Source organism: Macaca nemestrina, chromosome 10 (genome assembly GCF_043159975.1).
Source record: "Macaca nemestrina isolate mMacNem1 chromosome 10, mMacNem.hap1, whole genome shotgun sequence".
Lineage (NCBI taxonomy): Eukaryota > Metazoa > Chordata > Mammalia > Primates > Cercopithecidae > Macaca > Macaca nemestrina.
Window position 1 is genome coordinate 49470768 of NC_092134.1, and position 7104 is coordinate 49477871.

Sequence of the window (7104 nt, forward strand, 5' to 3'; positions counted from 1 at the left end):
TAAAGAAGACAATGAGATGAATGTATTTATATTTCCTAAATAATTATCAGTATCAGCAAAATTGAGGAAAGTAAGACAAGAGGCTAAGAGAGTCAGGAAGTAAATGTATTAATCCAAATAGAAATGAATGGCCTTCTGAAATAGAGTGGTACTAGTGTGGAAGGGAGAAAGAGAAATAGTAAGGGGAAAGTATATCCATGGAAGATTTGACAGTATTTTATTGCTTGATTCAATAAATGAATCAATTTTAGAAATAAAAGTTATCTTTCAGTTGTACTTTATTTAATGAGGTGTTTGATGAGGTTTACAAAAAAAATGCAAATGTTAACATAAATACAGCAGTTAAGAGAGATAATTTCACAAAATGTACCAAAATCTACTTTTACTAGGTAGCTAAAGTTCATTTTCTAAATGGGCAAAGGTTTTTTGTTGTTGTCTGTTTTCGTTTTGCTTGGTTTTGTTTTGCATAAAGTTCTTAGGCTAGAAAAATAAATGCTGTAACAATAAATATACATTCATGCATCACTAAATGATGGGAATATGTTCTGAGAAATGCATCATTAGGTGATTTTATCATTGTGTGAACATCATAGAATAGACTTAACACAAACTCAGATGGTATAGCCTACCCCATACCTAGTCTATATGGGATAGCCCCCTGCTCCTGGACTACAAACCTGTACAGCATGTTGCTGTGCTGAATACTGCAGACAATTAGAACATGATGGTAAGTATTTGTGTACCAAAACATATCCAAACATACAAAAAGTACAGTGAAAATACAATAGAAAAGACAAAAAAATGGTATGCCTGAATAGGGCACTTAGCATAATTGAAGCTTTCAGGACCAGATGTTTCTTTAGGTGAGTGGCTGAGTGAGTGGTGAGTGAATGGGAAGGCCTAGGACATTACTTTCCACAACTGTGCTTTATAAACTTCTTATTTAGATAATTTTTATTCTTCTGTAATAACAGCTTCAGACACACATTACACAGCTGTATGAAAAAAATTTTTTAATATCCTCAATGTGTGTTTTACTAACTTTGTGTATTTTATTTTTTATTTTTAAATATTTATGTTAAAAAGTAAGATACCTGCGCACACATTAGCCTAGGTCCACCCAGGGTCAGGATCATCAGTATTACTATCTTCCACCTCCATATCTTCTTTCACTGAGCGGTCTTCAGGTACAGTGAAAGTATTTCAGAGAAAGATTTGACGGTACTTTATTGCTTGAACTGTCATCTCCTATGATACGAATGCCTTCTTCTGGAATACCTCCTGAAGGACCTGCCTGAGAACGTTTTCCTGTTAACTAAAAAAAAAAAAAAAAAAAAAAGAAAGAAAAAAAATGTAGGAGGAGTGCATTCTAAAATAACAGTAGGATCGCTTGAGCCCAGAAATTTGAAACCAGACTGGAAAACATAGTCAGAACCCTGTCTCTACAAAAAAGTAAAAAAAAAAAAAAAAAAATTAGCTGCACATGGTATTCCCAGGTACTCAGAAGCTGATCATGCTACTGCACTCCAGTCTGCTTGACAGAGAAAGAACCAGTCTCAACAGAAAAGTCATTTAAAAAGTCATTTACACATTGAAAACTAAAAGACAAATATTCCCATAGAAAAATACACAAATTAACAATTCAAAGAAGAGTTAGTTTCAATAACCTATGAGTATAACTGATGATTCTCAATCTTACTATTAGTTGAAGATAAAATTAAGTTCAAAAGAAATTGAAGTAACAATAAAAGGTTACTTATCAGCTATATGAAAGAAATGTTAACAGATGGCAATATTTATGGCTGTCAGTAATAAGTAGAAAGATCTACTTCTGCATAATGTAGAAATTTGAATCACTGCCTCAAGGGAAGCATTACAGTCAATTATAGCTAAAATACATATATTTTATTCTAATATTCCTATTCATGAGAATCTCTCCTATAGAAATAAAAGTATGAATATGCCCAGAAATTCAAAGGGTATTTATTACAGATCTGTTGGCTGAAAACAAAACTTAGAAACAAAATGAATGATCATCATTAGGGGAATGGTTGAAAAAAATGCTGGTATATTATTAAATAGCATGAAATATTTTTCCATAAAAATAATTATATCTATGCCGTTGACTTGAAAAGATTTCCATGAGGTATTTTTTAAAATTAGATAAAAATGTTTCCTAAATGATATACATTATTCATAAAGAAAAAATCGTATGAAATTGTCTGTAAATGTATGTGTGTTTGTAAAAGACAGTTTTTGTTTTTTGTATGATTCTGTGGAGAAATGTGTAGAAGGCAACCTACTTTGTTAATTTTAATTTCCTTTAGTTGAAGATAGATTAGGCTGAGAAAGCAAACAGAAGTGGCTTTTTAAAAGTTGTCTGTTGTAAAAAAACAGCACAAATAATCACTTACAAAGATATGTGTGAATGTCGGCATAGAGAATCTTTATAAGGCTATTAACTAAACAACACACATTATTCTATCCCAGTGTTTTTCTTGGTTTTTCATTTTCTGTTTTTGCTTTTTCTCATTAAGTCCTTTCCCTTTTCCTGGAGTAAATCAGAATCACACAGTGCATTTAATCATTATGCCTCCTAAGTTGCCTATAATCTGTGACAGATCCAAAGACTTTTATATTTTAAAACTTTCACATTTTTATTGAGTAGTGGCCAGTTAATTTGCAGACTATCCCTAAATTTGGATGGTCTGACATTTTCTCATAACTGACTTGAGGGTAAACATTTTTGGCCAGAATATCACAAGAGTGATGTGCCCTTCTCAGTACATATCCAGGGCTCCTCAATATGACATAAGAAATTAGATTTTCACATATTTTTTATTTTCTTAAAATGCTTCATATATATTTTTATATTAAACATCTCTGTTATATAATCAATGAAAACAAGTGATCATAAATAAAAGTTTGGAGATTCTGTTGTAATTAAGTTATTTTAACGTAGTATATTGACCTAGTGAGGTTTCCGGGTTTATTTTTTTTTATTTTTAAATTTATTCTAATACCCATCTGAAATTTCTTAGAATACTGCCTATTATAAATAAATGAAGGCACGGTGAAAAGAAAAGAATTTTCATCATTTTTGAGCCTTTCAATTCAGTATAATAAGATTTCTTTCTATATCCATACAAAGAAAAGTAGTAACTTGAAAAAAAAACAGTACAATTATCTTGGTTTTCCTAAGAGCAAGACAATCTTCAATCTGATACTGCAGTTAATGGGGTCTGTAAGAAGGCACCATTTTTATTTGAGTTTTGTAGTGCAATAATGAAGGATTTTTGGACCCACATCCAAAAGAAAAATTCTAAGCATTCTTTATAAAAGAAACTGACTAGTATTTAGTAACTAGCCTGGCACTCTTTCTTGATTTCAGATGAAACAAAATAGGCTTTCTTCCAATTCATTAAAAATATTTGAAGCTAGCCAATTTTTTTTCCATATAAAATGTGTTACAGTTCTCAATTGTACGTCAAAGCTATATTATATAAATATTACAGTAATCAACTGTGAAGGTCCCAGATGCATTGTGGAAGAGAAAGGGAAGCCTTTTATCAAAAGCCAGTTCCTGCTTCCTGAACAATGATACAGTTTCAGCAGTTTCTCTCAAGAGAACTGAATTTAGTTGGTATTCACAGAATGAGAAAATAAAATTTTGAAGTACGTGCATGCACAAACACACACACACACAGTGTACACTCATAATTTTCAATTATCTTAACATGTATTTTCTTCTGTAGAAGTTTGTTTTGATTTATTGAGACGTGTGCTGTCAGTGTGTGTTTTAAGGCAACAAGTTTTAAAGCTCTTCAAGGACAGAATGCTATTACTTTTAGTTTTCCTTTGCAAAGGATTTTACCTTTTGCTGCTCATCTAAAGCATAGCATGGAGTTAGTGTAATGACCAGATGTTATGTTAATTAACCACTTTAGTCTCCCACTCAAATTAGTGCAAATTATTTCTCAGACAACAAGAAAATTTACAGCATTCATGTTGTCACATTAACTATAGTTATTGAACATGAAAGTTAATATAATATCTTGAAAAAATTAATTTGTTATTACTATTGTAACAAGAAAACTCATACCATAAGTTAATAATTATAATCCTTTGTTGCAATCTAAAATTGTCTTTATTATTCTAAATGCATTTGTTTTATTTCCAGCTTTGGTACATAACATATTTGTTTTCTAAGTGTTCATTTGACAAACAATAACATCCTACAGTGTATTTGAAATATAAACATTTCAGAAACATGATCCCTGCCATGAGAAACTCATTTTTTTAGCTTTGCATTCAATATTATAGAGATAGATAAGGTTTTCCCCTTGTCTCTCTTTGGCACCAAGGCAAACTTTGTGTGTGTGTGTGTATGTGTGTGTGTGTTTGTGTGTGTGTTTCCTTGAGGAGTTGGGAAGATAATTTTTATTTTGTTTTCAGGCTTGCTCTGTGAATATAGTCCTTTGGATCCAAGCTTAAGGTGAAGAAGTCTCCTTATTGGTCTTCCCCTCTTGGAGAGACTCTGGCTTTTTACTTCATTTCCCTTTCTCTGATGTATGATGAAAACTGAAATTTCGCATTTGGGTAGGAGGGAAAAACATTACCTGATGTCCTGTGGAGCTCTGAAGGTTGGATCAGAAAATGTCGAGAAGAGCAACAGGGTGATCTACCCATTGTGATCTACCCCACTGATTAGTAATTAGGTTAAGAGATATATCCAAGGAAGGTACAAATTTGGGTAGGACTGCTCTCCCAACACTGGGGAAATGAATGCATTAATCCATAGTGGGTGACCCAGGAAAACTAGCCACTAGTGTCTTTTTCATTTCTAAATTCTGTTCATCAATGTGATTGGTCCAAGTAACTCAGGCTATTATATTTCCAGAAGGGGTTTATAATATGACGACAAAAAGTTCATGGAAAATGCATAGTATTAAAAAATTACTTATGGATTTCAAATTTTTGCACCTAAATACACTTGTGCTAACTTATTACAACATATCTAAACAGGATCTAGTCTGAAGCACTAAAAAGAATAACACATCATTTTGAAAAGAACACTTATCAGAACAACATGAATTCTGCTGAAATTGAAGCAAGAACGAACATCAAACTTACAGTGAAGCTTGGGTGGGAGAATGATGAAATAATTGATTCTTCATGAAATTTTATGGAAACGTGCCCCAATAAATCAACAATTTACAAACAAATAACTCATTTTAAGAAGAGACGAGATGATGTTAAAGATGAAGCCCATAGCAGCAAACCATCCTCATCAATCTGTAAGGAAAAAAATTCATCTTATTTGTGCCCTAATTGAAGAGGACCAACAATTAAAACCATTTTGCTTATTGACTTTATGGAGGGCCAGATAATGATAACATCTGCTTATTATAAGAGCGTTTTAACAAAGTTTCCCAAAGGTCTAGCAGAAAATGCCTGGGAAAGCTTCACCAGAGAGTCCTAATCTACTATGGCAATGCTCCCACTCATCTGTCTCATCAAACAAGGGCAATTTTGTGAGAATTTCAGTGGAAAATCACTGGGCATCCACCTTATGATCCTCATATGGCTTATTCTGATTGTTTTTTTCTAATCTTAAAAAAAATGAGTAAAGTTCACTCACTTTTCTTTGGTTGATAATATAAAAAAAACTACATTGCCATGGTTAAATTGCCAGGACCCTCAGTTCTTTGGGGATAGACTAAATGACTGATATCATCTGTACAAAAGTGCTTGACTTTGATGAAGCTTATGTTAAGAAATAATGTTTTTATTTTTTTCATTTTTACCTTTTAATTCCATTTTCCAGAAATGTTTCAATGTCGCCTCACATAAATATATGTATTTTTCTCCATTGGATGATTTGTGTGTGTTTTTTCACATCCTAAGTAATCCGAGTTTTTAAACAATCAGTACTTGACTAAAGTAGCTACAACATACCAATAGAAATGACCGTAGGAATTTATATGATTATAAATAATATATATGGATCTATTTAAACAAGCATTCCAAATAAAACAACATTGGAATAAATATTATAAAGATGCCAGTTTATCCTAAGTTCCTGTATAAATATAATTCTCAGTAAAATTATAAAGACAATTGAAGGAAAAGCTAAGAAGCTAATGTAATGAAGAATTAAGCTGGGGAAACAAGTTCTATAATACATTAAAATAGATTATACAATTTCATAAACATATCTGTGTCCTATTTATTAGAAGAGGGAGATACAAAGAAATCAATGAAAAAGCATATCATATTAAATACAATAATTTAATGTATATAAAAATGACAGCACAAATAACTGGTAAAGAATAATTTTAGGGAAGAAGGATTATTTAATATCTAAATAAATTTAATGATTTATTTAGAAAAAAACTAATTACAACTTAACGTATTATTAAAACTCCTTACAATTGTGTTAAGCAAAAAAACACATTTATTTAACAAACAGGTATTAACAAGAAGAATAAAAAGAAAAAGTTAGGGATCAGGCCTTTGTAAAGAAAGACTTAGGGAGGCTCTGCAATTGAGGTAGAGGGAAACAATGACTGTCACTTCAGTGTAACCCTATCAATCTGAATGGCTCCTACGCTTTTCAGTGTTTGCTTTCTCTGTTCAAGATTTGAATTCCAGAGCAAAAGGCTCTAGTTACCCTTGCTTGGGTCATTTGTCTTGGTTGGGAGAAAACAAGGCATCTTGCCTATTAGTGACATTGTAAGTGAAGGCAATTGTACATTATCGGGTTCTCTAAAACTACAGCACTTTTGCCACAAGAAAACAAAAGCATCCTTAGCCAAAATCATAGATGTTCACTGCTTTTACGGAAAGCATTGTTTCCCTCTACTTCAATTGCAGAGCCTCCCTAAGTCTTCTTTTTTCTAAGATCTGATTCCTCACATTTTCCTTTTATTCTTCTTGTTAATCTATCCCGCAGTGAGAATACCAAGCCATGCTTATGAACAGGTCATAGGAATGTAAATTACTACAACTATTCTGAGAAAGTATTTTACCAGTTGGCAAGTGACATAAAAGTAATCCTCTCTAGTAACTTGAATATGAATATGTCATAAGAAACTAATCTGA

General features: G+C 32.0%; 1 long non-coding RNA gene across 1 annotated transcript in view; it reads right to left on the reverse strand.

Annotated features, from left to right (window-relative positions):
* The window catches only part of LOC139356539 (uncharacterized), a 28329-nt gene extending 22360 nt beyond the window's left edge, over positions 1-5969 (reverse strand). The window contains exons 1-2 of the long non-coding RNA XR_011608536.1: positions 5134-5969; positions 1095-1315 (exon numbers count right to left, since the gene is read on the reverse strand). This is a non-coding gene — a long non-coding RNA (uncharacterized lncRNA). The remainder of the gene's footprint in view (positions 1-1094; positions 1316-5133) is intronic.
* Between the last annotated feature and the right edge of the window lie 1135 nt (positions 5970-7104).